A 14,111-nucleotide genomic window follows, 5' to 3' on the forward strand; every position below is an offset into this window, starting at 1 on the left:
TAGTAGTGATGAAAACCGTAAGTGTCTTAATGTCGACATAAATTCACAACAAAAGTCAATTCCCATAACCCTCAACATAATCTCAAACTGGTGCCTTCCCGTGATCCTCAGATGTACCTAAAACACATAACATAACACGGTAAGCATAAAGCTTAGTGAGTTACCCAAAATACCACAAAATAATCATTAGCCACTCGAGGCTATAGCTTTGGAAGACCCTCCGGTCAATGTGTCTTAGTGGGACCCTCCAATCCCACAGCTCGTTCGACCCTCTGGTCGGGTCTGGTTGAGAACCCTCCGGTCTCATAGTTCGTTGGACCCTCCGGTCTGGTCTAAGTAACATATATATAACATACAATATATATCACACAAACATGCATAACTCAAGCAAGAAGATAAGACCCTCTGGTTACGCGTATTTACCACTCTAGGTAAAGTATAATGAGAAGACTCACCTCGAAGTAAGCAAGCTAATACACCCCGTACACGAATCACTGAACCAACATCCGCCTAATACATATGGTGATTATCTCTAATTAGACCAATTATACTAATAAGCTCATACTAACCCCTCTCTAACTCTTGGTAAGGTTAAAAGACTATTCTACCCTCCATGGTCTCCATTACTCATAGTTGGTCTAAACTCCAAAAGTCAATGGTAGTCAACTTTAGTCAACAGTCCATGTTGACGTAACTCGATGAGTGTACTGGGAGGACTCGTTGTGTCCCCTCGTTCCCTCAATGACCTTATGAAAACCAACTCTACTCGCTGAGTAGCCCGTCTACTCGTCGAGTTGCAGAATGCTCAAACTTTATCGAGTAAACCCTAATCGAGTCGTCGAGTTTGCTCATGGACTTGGCGAGTTCATCCAGACCATACTCCCATTCAGATGTTTTAGGGAAGATCTATCACTCCAAACACTCAGATTAGGCTCCCTAGGCTCGAATGTCTCGTAAAGCTTCGATCGTTATGTTCATACATGGCATAAATGCTCGATAATGCCACTACAAGCTCGAAGGAAGGTTAAATGCATCTGGACCTACCTCTAACTCAATAAAGTTTGAATCTTTGGACTCTCAAGACCTTCTCTAGTCCAGATTTGAGGTTCTAACCTCAAACCATGCACAAATAACTCAAGAACACAATATAGTTAGGGAGAAAACCCTAAAAACCCCCAAAAATGAGATCTAAGAATATGTGGCCAAGATGAGAGTGTTTTACCTTTGACTAGCAGCTAATGACAGAAGAATGCAAGATCTACAACTTTCCCTTGGTTAGATCCACCAGTCTTTTCCAATCCTTCCTCCAAAATGCAAAAGAATGCTCAAGATGGTCTCTCTCTCTCTCTCTCTCTCTCTCTCTCTCTCTCTCTCTCTCTCTTTCTCTCTCTACACAATGAAAGGGGCTGGTTAGGGTTTCTTTCTGTGAAGTGTGACCGCCTAAAGAGGCTATAAGTGCCTTTAAATAGGTCCCAAACCTAGGGATATAGTGTTTCTCATTCCAGTGCGTACTCGATGAGTAGCCTCTTGGAGTCGTCGAGTAGGTCATTAAACCCTTGTGACCATACGCGACTCGACTCGACGAGTCATAGCATTAACTCGTCGAGTCACTCTATAAACTTCAAAACTAAATAATCAAAATGATGTACCTGGGATTCTGGATGTTACATTTCTCCCCCACTAGAATCGGACTTCGCCCTCGAAGTCATGCTACGCAAATTATTCTAGTTGTTGCTCCCGCATCTCTGACTCCAACTCCCAGGTCAACTTGGACCCCCTCCGATGTTGCCACTAGACTTGATCCAGGGGTACTTCGTTGTTCCTTAGAACATTCACATTTCGATCCAAAATCGCGATTGGCCTTTCAATATATTTCAGGCTCGCATCCACCTGTATGTCCTCTAGCGGTACCACTACCGACTCATCGGCCACACACTTCCTTAACTGAGACGTGTGAAAGGTGTTATGGATCTGACTCAACTCCGCAGGTAGCTCCAACTAGTATACCACCCTGCCTACTATGGCAGTCACTTTGAAAGGACTGATGTACCGAGGTCCCAGCTTGCTCTGTTTCCTGAATTGGATCACCCCTTTTCAAGGGGATACCATCAGGAGTACAAAGTCTTCGACCTGAAACTCAAGCTCGGATCGTCGCCTGTCCCCATAACTCTTCTGGCAGCTTTGCGACGTCAGTAATGTCTGTCTGACGTGTTGAATCTGCTCGGTCATTTTTATCACCATCTCCATGCCACTCATCACCCACTGTCCCACTTCTCCCTAACAAATGGGAGCCAACACTTTCTCCCATACAGAAGCCCAAAGGGAGGCATACCAATACTCGAATGATAACTGTTGTTGTAAGAAAACTCAGTCACTGGTATGTAGGTGTCCCAACTTCCTCCGAAGTCCATGACACACGCACGCAACATGTGTCAAGCGTCTGAACCGTCCGCTCGCTCTGCCCTTCGGTTTGTGGGTGATACACGGTACTGAAATGCATGCGCATGCCCAACTCCTCATGAAACTTCTTCCAAAACCTAGAAGTAAAACACACATCCCGATCCGACACTATCGAAACTGGAACCCCATGATTTTCTAACACTTCTCTCACATAGATTTCAACCAATCTCTTCGCAGAAGAGTTCTTACTAATAGCAAGGAAGTGAGAACTCTTCGTCAATCGGTCCACACTCACCCAAACGCGTCAACTCCTCGCGCAGTCCTTGGCAACTTTGTGATAATGTCCATCGATTAGATGCTCCAGACACTTGTGGTCCGTGTAAATGGTACACCAAACCCCATACAAGTAGTGGCGCTAGATCTTGAGGGCGAACACCGTTGCCCCTAGCTCTAGGTTGTGGGTGGGATATATCGTCTCATGAGGCTTCAACTGCCACGATGCGTATGCTATCACGTGTCCTCTCTGCATACCAAGGTAGCTCCAACTAGTATGCCACCCTGCCTACTCTGGCAATCACTTTGAAAGGACTGATGTACCGAGGTCCCAGCTTGCTCCGTTTCCTGAATTGGATCACCCCTTTTCAAGGGGACACCATCAGGAGTACAAAGTCTTCGACCTGAAACTCAAGCTCAGATCGTCGCCTGTCTGCATAACACTTCTGGCAGCTTTGCGACGTCAGTATTCTCTGTCTGACGTGTTGAATCTGCTCGGTCATTTTTATCACCATCTCCATGCCACTCATCACCCACTATCCCACTTCTCCCTAACAAATGGGAGCCAACACCTTCTCCCATAAAGAAGCCCAAAGGGAGGCATACCAATACTCGAATGATAACTGTTGTTGTAACAAAACTCAGTCAGTGGTATGTAGGTGTCCCAAATTCCTCCGAAGTCCATGACACACGCACGCAACATGTGTCAAGCGTCTGAATCGTCCGCTCGCTTTGCCCTTCGGTTTGTGGATGATACACGGTACTGAAATGCAAGCGCATGCCCAACTCCTCATGAAACTTCTTCCAAAACCTAGAAGTAAAACACACATCCCGATCCGACACTATCGAAACTGGAACCCCATGATTTTCTACCACTTCTCTCACATAGATTTCAACCAATCTCTTCGCAGAAGAGGTCTTACTAATAGCAAGGAAGTGATAACTCTCCGTCAATCGGTCCACACTCACCGAAACGCGTCAACTCCTCGCGCAGTCCTTGGCAACTTTGTGATAATGTCCATCGATTAGATGCTCCAGACACTTGTGGTCCGTGTAAATGGTCCACCAAACCCCATACAAGTAGTGGCGCTAGATCTTGAGGGCGAACACCGGCGCCCCTAGCTCTAGGTTGTGGGTGGGAGATATCGTCTCATGAGGCTTCAACTGCCACGATGCGTATGCTATCACGTGTCCTCTCTGCATACCAAGGTAGCTCCAGCTAGTATGCCACCCTGCCTACTCTGGCAATCACTTTGAAAGGACTGATGTACCGAGGTCCCAACTTGCTCCGTTTCGTGAATTGGATCACCCCTTTTCAAGGGGACACCGTCAGGAGTACAAAGTCTTCGACCTGAAACTCAAGCTCGGATCGTCGCCTGTCCCCATAACTCTTCTGGCAGCTTTGCGACGTCAGTAATGTCTGTCTGACGTGTTGAATCTGCTCGGTCATTTTTATCACCATCTCCATGCCACTCATCACCCACTGTCCCACTTCTCCCTAACAAATGGGAGCCAACACTTTCTCCCATACAGAAGCCCAAAGGGAGGCATACCAATACTCGAATGATAACTGTTGTTGTAAGAAAACTCAGTCACTGGTATGTAGGTGTCCCAACTTCCTCCGAAGTCCATGACACACGCACGCAACATGTGTCAAGCGTCTGAACCGTCCGCTCGCTCTGCCCTTCGGTTTGTGGGTGATACACGGTACTGAAATGCATGCGCATGCCCAACTCCTCATGAAACTTCTTCCAAAACCTAGAAGTAAAACACACATCCCGATCCGACACTATCGAAACTGGAACCCCATGATTTTCTAACACTTCTCTCACATAGATTTCAACCAATCTCTTCGCAGAAGAGTTCTTACTAATAGCAAGGAAGTGAGAACTCTTCGTCAATCGGTCCACACTCACCCAAACGCGTCAACTCCTCGCGCAGTCCTTGGCAACTTTGTGATAATGTCCATCGATTAGATGCTCCAGACACTTGTGGTCCGTGTAAATGGTACACCAAACCCCATACAAGTAGTGGCGCTAGATCTTGAGGGCGAACACCGTTGCCCCTAGCTCTAGGTTGTGGGTGGGATATATCGTCTCATGAGGCTTCAACTGCCACGATGCGTATGCTATCACGTGTCCTCTCTGCATACCAAGGTAGCTCCAACTAGTATGCCACCCTGCCTACTCTGGCAATCACTTTGAAAGGACTGATGTACCGAGGTCCCAGCTTGCTCCGTTTCCTGAATTGGATCACCCCTTTTCAAGGGGACACCGTCAGGAGTACAAAGTCTTCGACCTGAAACTCAAGCTCAGATCGTCGCCTGTCTGCATAACACTTCTGGCAGCTTTGCGACGTCAGTATTCTCTGTCTGACGTGTTGAATCTGCTCGGTCATTTTTATCACCATCTCCATGCCACTCATCACCCACTATCCCACTTCTCCCTAACAAATGGGAGCCAACACCTTCTCCCATAAAGAAGCCCAAAGGGAGGCATACCAATACTCGAATGATAACTGTTGTTGTAACAAAACTCAGTCAGTGGTATGTAGGTGTCCCAAATTCCTCCGAAGTCCATGACACACGCACGCAACATGTGTCAAGCGTCTGAATCGTCCGCTCGCTTTGCCCTTCGGTTTGTGGATGATACACGGTACTGAAATGCAAGCACATGCCCAACTCCTCATGAAACTTCTTCCAAAACCTAGAAGTAAAACACACATCCCGATCCGACACTATCGAAACTGGAACCCCATGATTTTCTACCACTTCTCTCACATAGATTTCAACCAATCTCTTCGCAGAAGAGGTCTTACTAATAGCAAGGAAGTGATAACTCTTCGTCAATCGGTCCACACTCACCCAAACGCGTCAACTCCTCGCGCAGTCCTTGGCAACTTTGTGATAATGTCCATCGATTAGATGCTCCAGACACTTGTGGTCCGTGTAAATGGTCCACCAAACCCCATACAAGTAGTGGCGCTAGATCTTGAGGGCGAACACCGGCGCCCCTAGCTCTAGGTTGTGGGTGGGATATATCGTCTCATGAGGCTTCAACTGCCACGATGCGTATGCTATCACGTGTCCTCTCTGCATACCAAGGTAGCTCCAGCTAGTATGCCACCCTGCCTACTCTGGCAATCACTTTGAAAGGACTGATGTACCGAGGTCCCAACTTGCTCCGTTTCGTGAATTGGATCACCCCTTTTCAAGGGGACACCGTCAGGAGTACAAAGTCTTCGACCTGAAACTCAAGCTCGGATCGTCGCCTGTCCGCATAATACTTCTGGCAGCTTTGCGACGTCAGTAATCTCTGTCTGACGTGTTGAATCTGCTCGGTCATTTTTATCACCATCTCCATGCCACTCATCACCCACTATCCCACTTCTCCCTAACAAATGGGAGCCAACACCTTCTCCCATACAGAAGCCCAAAGAGAGGCATACCAATACTCAAATGATAACTGTTGTTGTAACAAAACTCAGTCAGTGGTATGTAGGTGTCCCAAATTCCTCCGAAGTCCATGACACACGCACGCAACATGTGTCAAGCGTCTGAATCGTCCGCTCGCTCTGCCCTTCGGTTTGTGGGTGATACACGGTACTGAAATGCAAGCGCATGCCCAACTCCTCATGAAACTTCTTCCAAAACCTAGAAGTAAAACACACATCCCGATCCGACACTATCGAAACTGGAACCCCATGATTTTCTACCACTTCTCTCACATAGATTTCAACCAATCTCTTCGCAGAAGAGGTCTTACTAATAGCAAGGAAGTGATAACTCTTTGTCAATCGGTCCACACTCACCCAAACGCGTCAACTCCTCGCGCAGTCCTTGGCAACTTTGTGATAATGTCCATCGATTAGATGCTCCAGACACTTGTGGTCCGTGTAAATGGGACACCAAACCCCATACAAGTAGTGGTGCTAGATCTTGAGGGCGAACACCGCCGCCCCTAGCTCTAGGTTGTGGGTGGGATATATCATCTCATGAGGCTTCAACTGCCACGATGTGTATGCTATCACGTGTCCTCTATGCATAGCACTGCACCCAACCTGGATATAGATGCATCGCAATAAATAACAAAATCCTTCATTCCCTAGGGAAGAGCTAACACTGGAGCTTCGCAAAATCGCTGACGAAGAGTCTGGAATGAGGTCTGCTGCTCGGGACCCCAAGCAATAGTAGCTCCCTTCCGGGTCAACATGGTGAGGTGGATGGGAATCTTGGAGAAATCCCTGATAAATCTTCGATAGTAGCTGGCCAACCCTAGAAAACTACTGATCTCGGTGGGGGATCTAGGCACCTCCCATCTCGTAACTGCCTATATCTTAGCCGGATTGACAAAAATCCCATTCTGATTAACGAGGTGTCCCAAGAACTGAACCTCTCATAACCTGAAATTACACTTGGAGAATTTGGCGAAAAGTCTCTCCGATCTGAATACACCCAAAATCTCTCTCAAATGCTCCTCATGCCGCTCTCTGGATCTCGAGTACAGAAAAATATTATCGATGAACACGATCACCGATCGATCCAACATAGGCCTGCACACCCGTTTCATGAGGTCTATGAACACTATCGGTACGTTGGTGAGCCCAAAAGGCATCACCACGAACTCGTAATGCCCATAACGAGTCCTAAAGGCCTTCTTCTGGATAGCCTCCTCGTGGACCCTCATTTGATGATATACAGACCTCAAGTCAATCTTGGAAAACCAAAACGTGCCCTGCAACTGATCAAACATATCGTCGATCCTTGGCAGCGGATAATGGTTTTTTACCGTCAACTTGTTTAACTCTCGGTAATCAATGCACATCCGGTGTGAACCATCCTTTTTCTTGACAAAAAGGATTAACGCTCCCAACGGCGAGCTACTCGGTCAGATAAAACCTTTCCCCAACAGCTCCTGAAGCTACGAGGATAAATCCTGCATCTCGGGTGGCGCAAGGCAATACGGTGACTACCAAATCAATCCAGAACTCCACCTGCCTCTCGGGAGGCACACCCGGTAACTCACCAGGAAAAACATCCAGAAACTCCTTCACTATCGGAACCTCAGCGATAGAACTCAATCTCTCGGTAGCAACTTGCTTATCCATCACATACGCTACAAAACCCCTGCAACCCTGCTGTAGACTATGTCTCTCTCTGGCGGCCGAACAAAAGGCTGACATAGATCGGGTACCCTCGTCATATACTATAAATACTCCCCCACTAGGGTCTCGTATGGTCACCAACTGGTGCTCACAATCGATCATAGCTCTGAATCGACTCAACCAGTCCATGCCCACGATGACACAGACATCCCCCATCGCAATAGGTACCAGATCTATTAGAAAGTCAACTCCAAAAATCTCATGCACACATCCCCGGATCACATCAGTCACAAACACTACATTCTCATCGGCTATGGAGACTCTCAGAGGTCGACTAAACGCCTCTCGTTGGAAACTGATGTGATGACTAAATGCTAAAGATACGAAGGATCGACTCGCTCCCGAGTCAAATAACACCAAGGCAGGTATAGAACTCACAAGAAAAGTACCTACGCATATCACAATATAAGCACAAAATAACTCAAGTAGAAAAAATGAAACATCACATAACAACCACGACATCAGGTGCTGTGCGGACCTCCTCCGTTGTCAGCTGGAAAGCTGTCCCGCGAGCCTTCAGTACCTCGGCCTTCACTTGCCGACTCTATATAGCTCGTGTAGTATCAGGGTCAGATACATGTGCTAATCCCTATAACAGCTATGGGCACTCGGCCTTCCGATGGCCTGTCTAGTTGTAGTGAAAGCGAATTGCGAATCCCTTGGGGCAATCCCTCATGATATGCCCCTCTTTGCCACACTTGTAGCATACAACCGCTTGACATACACCCTCATGACTCTTGTCGCACTTCCCACAAGTGCGGCCCTTCTGACCTCCAGATCTCGAATTAGCTGGCTTTGTCTGCTTGGCTATCAGTTGACACTATGCCGGTCGCCTATCCCTCCCTTGAGACTCCACCTCCTCTCTAGCCCGAGTCTCCAACTCAATCTCCCTATTACGGGCATTTTCCTGGAGCTCAACAAATGTCTGGTATTTTGATTTCTCCATAAATCACGAATTTCCCTCCTCAGTATACTCAAATATCAGCTCATTCGTGCCTTCTCGGTAGACATGTGCTCAGGGCAGAACATCGCCCTCTGATGGAACTGTCATCGACTCTTTCCTCTGCTTGAGGGACAAGAACTCCTGTGCTAACCGTTCCCTCTTCACCGGGGGAACATACTCATCTCGAAACATAGTAGTGAACCTCTCCCAAGACACTGCAGTGACCTCTGCAAAAGTGAAGCGGGATATTACAAACTTCCACCAGTCCTTCGCCCCTAAGCAAAGCTGGTTCGGTGCGAACCGTACCCTTAAATGTTCCAGACAGGAACAAGTGTAGAAACACCACTCGATGTCGGAGATCCATCTCATCACAAAAATCGGGTCTAGAGTCCCATCAAACATTGATGGCTTCATGTTGCTGAACTCCCGGTACAGCAACAAGTCACCTGACTATGGCCTGGTAGTAGCGACAGCTGCGGTGGCTGCCACAGCAGCCGCCTCGGTAACCGCAACGTAGCGCTCATCAAACGTATCAATCAAGGTGGTCTTGATAGACCAAAACATCTTCTGGATGGTCTCTCAGATGGCTACGGCCACCTCCTCATGAATCATCATGCAAATCACATAATCGCTATGTGACAACCCGTAATTTATTCCGTCACTATAAACCGTTCCCGGTAAATAAAACCGTTCATATTCAAAATTTTCCCGTTAACCTTAGAGTTAAATTAAATTAATCGCGACTTTTAATTTGGTTTCATAAGTGTCGGGATGTGTTAAAAACATTAAAATATTTTCCATATTTATTTGGAAAATTATTAGTTTCATTTAAGTCGTGCTTACGGCAATTTATCGACTACGACCAAAAGCACCGTCTAATGGCAGTATCGGGTAGAATTCCACCAGGCCATAAACTCAACCCCTATATAAGGGAAAGAGTGACATCATTTTGAAGCTTTTTCTCTCTATCTCTAAACACTTTCTCTCACTACTCTCTCTCTAGAATTCGAAATTCATCCAAAAATCCCATTTCAAGCTTCAATTTGGTAAGTACTTCATCCTAGCTTGTTGTTTAACTTGTTTAACATGCAAATTCATGTTTGAAACTTCCAAAAACACCTAAGAACAAGTGTTTACGGTCTAGGGACCCTCCCAAAACCGTGAACACCCCTTAAGAGGGTTTTGAACCCCCAAAACCCCTCCAAACCTATTCTAGTGCTTAGATATGGCTTAGAAACTTGCATGCATGAACTTAGGACCACAAATTTGTACCATTTGAGTATTGGACATGAGTTTATGGTCCAAGATCATGTTTGGACCGTAAACCCACATTCATGGACCATAAACCCTTGTTAAAGTGTCAAAATGCCCCTAAACACCTCCAAATGCTTCCATGAGAGTGTAGAACCTTATAATCCTTCATGAGATGCACCAAAACATATGTAAATGGATCAAACTTGAGTTTACAGTCCAAGAACACTCTTCAAATGGGTGTTAAAGTGCCTTTAACACCTTGTGTGGCTTGGAATTGAACCTTGAACCTTGTATGCTTAATCTCCAACCACAAAAACGCATGATTCATGGACAAACATGAGTTTAAGGTAAGAAAATCATGTTTTTAAGGTAGTAAACTCCCCAATAACATCTTCATAAACCGTAAACTCCTTTTCCAAGGCCCTTTCAAGTCCCAATCACTTCCTAAGCCATAGAATCAACCCTAGAACTTTCCTTTGTGCATTGTAAGAACATTTAGCATCCAAGAACACACCACCCATGAGTTTACGGCTGTAAACTCATGGGAATATGGTCATAGTACCGTAAACTCTTCTAAGGGTTACTTTTGAAGAGTAAACTCTTTATCTAGGCCCTACACATCTTAGATGCTACCCGGATCACTCCTAACACTTAATGAAAGTGTTTTCACGTCTTTGAGTGTATAAGCTTATCTAATTAGTGATTTAAAGTCTAATTAGATACATTTGTGTATCATTTCATATTACATAGGAACCTCGCACATTTTCAAGCCTCGATCCGACGTTTAGCATCCTAGTCGACACCTTTCCTCGTCTGGTGAGTTCAAACCCCTACCCTTTTCAATGTTTTTCACTATTTTCAGGGGGGGGGGGGGGAATACAAGCAAAGTACAAGTAATACTTGTACTCAAAACTTATTTTATATTTGTTGTGTTTCATACTACATATGTTTTTAACATTGTTAATCATATTAGTTAACCATTTGAACTTGCAGATTTCATTATCATAGTATTTGTGAAAAATGTTATAAATTGTTATACTTTATATTCTCACAAATGGTTTCCATATTATAAATAGTTAAAAACATAATCTTTGAACTTTGAACAAGAAACTTAGTATATTATTTTGTCCTCGGTAACACTCCACAGAGATACGCGAGTGGAGGATCGTCTTTGTAGGTAGAACTTAAACATAACTTTCCACATTATTACTTGTAGATTTGTTATTCCAATAAATTAGAGACACGTCCTCTGAGAACAATCCACAGAGACACGCGAGTGGAGGACCGCCCCTGTAAGCAGAATCTCGTAGATAGCTACAGCCGAACCGAAAGGTTCAAGGGTGACACAAGTCATAGTGATATTGGCCTTCCTTTGCCATATTTAGTCTTTAGTATGGTTATAGAACTCGCAATTTGGATAACAGAAATTTACATTTTTAGTAATAAGGGATACAGTAAATTAATATCCATAAGAATTAGTTTACTATGATAATCAAGTTTTCAGTATACATCTTTTACATTACATTTTTGGGTTGGTAAACAAACACACACTTCACAAGGTTAGCCAGGTTTTCAGTACACATCTTTCACATTAGGAAAATATAGGATTTTCCTGGGGCAATCACAATTTGTAACCAGAACAGTGTAACATAACAGAACAACTAAACTTTACTTTTAAGAAAATATGGGGTTTCCTTGGGTCGTAACATTTTCAGAAACCAAAAGGAATCTTGTACATTTTCAAAAAAATAAACCGCTTATGAACTCATCAGCTTTATGTTGATTTTTAAAATGCTTGTATTCTCAGGTTCTACTTAGACAGGTACCCCGCATCCTTTTGCAGAAGATGGAGCGAATGGAAGTCACATCTTTCTTTTGTTTAAACTTATGCAACTATGAAACTTGTACTACTTTACTTTTCAACTGATTTAATGAAATCTATGTAATGTAATGTTTTGTGTTTTACTTCGCTTACTATGTACGTTGGTTATGATATTTACATGAAGTCACCTCCACCCCGGGATGTTTCCGCCTTCGGTTTCGGGGTGTGACAGATTGGTATCAGAGCCGTTTTTTATAGTGAACTGAGTATACCAAACCTTACATGGTATAAGACTATAAACATTAAGGGGCCTAAGTGCTCTGAACTAAAAGTATACTTCAAAATATGAGTATTTTCAAAAACATACAAGTATACCTAACTGCCGAGATCCATAACTATAAGTAGAACAAAACATAAGTAAATGGGTGTTGTATTCTGTGGTTAAACCTGGGCAGTTATGTAGTCGTGTCTAGGGTCAATATAGCCTGATCAACTATATTCAATCGAGACACGGCCAAAATGTGCGTAGGAGTGATTGTGGTATTCTGTGGTATTCAGAATGCCTAAAACTTACCCAAATACCCCAAACAATGAGCATTCGTCGCAGTGAATCATGAAATACTATGGGAGTATTTCTAGATCCAAGTTTGTTGTAGAAAATTCTTATTCAAGCATTGCCCCTTGATCATTCTTTTAGCATTAATTTATCTACCTTGATAATTCATTCCTGCTTTATCGCTTAATAGAATTATATGTTTGTCATAAAGAGATATCCCTTGTATCATATCTCTTGATTTAATGTAGAGGACTTACCATCCTCTTTTTCCTAATCACTTTAGATCGAAATGTCTTCGAATAAAGGATCCAGTTCAAGTAAGAACAACCCTCCGTCGCCATCTCCTTCTCGATTCGACCCAGTGATGTTCCAGTTGGCTATTTCTATTGCAGTGACTGCTGCAGTGACATACTTCTGCCCTGACAGGTTCAGTGGACCAAGAAGTAACACCAACCTCCAAAACCATGAAAATGTTCAGGAGCATCAAAATGAAGGTGATAAGAGTAAAAAGCGAAAGGATCAGAGTTCACAAGGACCCTCCAAGAAGCATGAAACTGTGGCAGTTCAAGCTGTCACTATTCCTGTTGCTGTGTCTACAGTTCAAGCTACCACTACTCTAGTTGTTGCGCCTACAGCTCAAGCACCTATCACTGGGTATGCTGGCAATCACCCTTGGTGCAACAAGTGCAATTACCACCATCGTAACCCTGGCCCATGCCGTGAGTGGATCTGCAAAGGATGTGGCAAAAAGGGCCACTCCGCTCGAACCTGCAAAACACCAATTCATCTAATCAATCAAGCTTCCGGATCGAGTACCGCACAAGCCTGCTATGGTTGTGGAGAAATCGGGCATTTCAAGAGAAACTGCCCAAAGGCAGCAACCACCAACAACATCAACATCGCCGAGATGGTTTTAGCTATGAAGAAAGAGAAAGCAACTCCTGATCCCACCGCTGAGGGTATATTTCTTCTCAACAATTCTTATGCTAGCATTCTTTTCGAATCTAGTGTCAAGAAAGTTTTATTAGTCATTCATTCATATATCTTAGTAAACATGGCCCTCGTTTAATAACCGAAACATTTACCATCAATATGGTTACCAGTGAGAATGAGTGCACTAACGACTTATCCTCAAGCTATATCCTTACATTGAGTAATCATTCTTTCCTCGTTGACCTGATGTCAGTTTAATTAAAGAGCTTTGATGTTATCTTTTGCATGTATTAGTTGAGTCCTGATCATACTTATACACTTTGTTATGAAAAAGTTATTCGTCTCAATTTTTCCCTCTGACCGGACCCTCATGATATATGGTGTCAAGCTTGGCTCAAATATTCACATCAATTACTATATCAAAGCTCGTAAACTTCTGCATAAAGGAGTGTTAGGTTTTCCTAGTCCAAGCAATCAGCGAAAAACAAGAGGTTAAAGACCTCTAGAGCGTCCCCGAAAACTGTAGTATTCCTGATATATTCCAGAAGAGCTCTCGAGAATTTCTTCCGAACGCCAAGTCGAGTCTCGTATCAATCTAATCCTTGGAACTATCTTCGCAACCAAATCTCCGTACCATTTTTCCCCAACAGAAACGCAGGATTTATCCAGTCGACTTAATGAGTTAACCGTCAAAAATGATATCCTCTTTTCCGAGTAGATGACTTTTTCGATAAAATTCAGGGAGCTAGATACTCCTTAAAGATAGA

This window comes from Lactuca saligna, chromosome 3 (genome assembly GCF_052625555.1).
Source record: "Lactuca saligna cultivar CGN05327 chromosome 3, ASM5262555v1, whole genome shotgun sequence".
NCBI classification, from domain to species: Eukaryota; Viridiplantae; Streptophyta; class Magnoliopsida; order Asterales; family Asteraceae; genus Lactuca; species Lactuca saligna.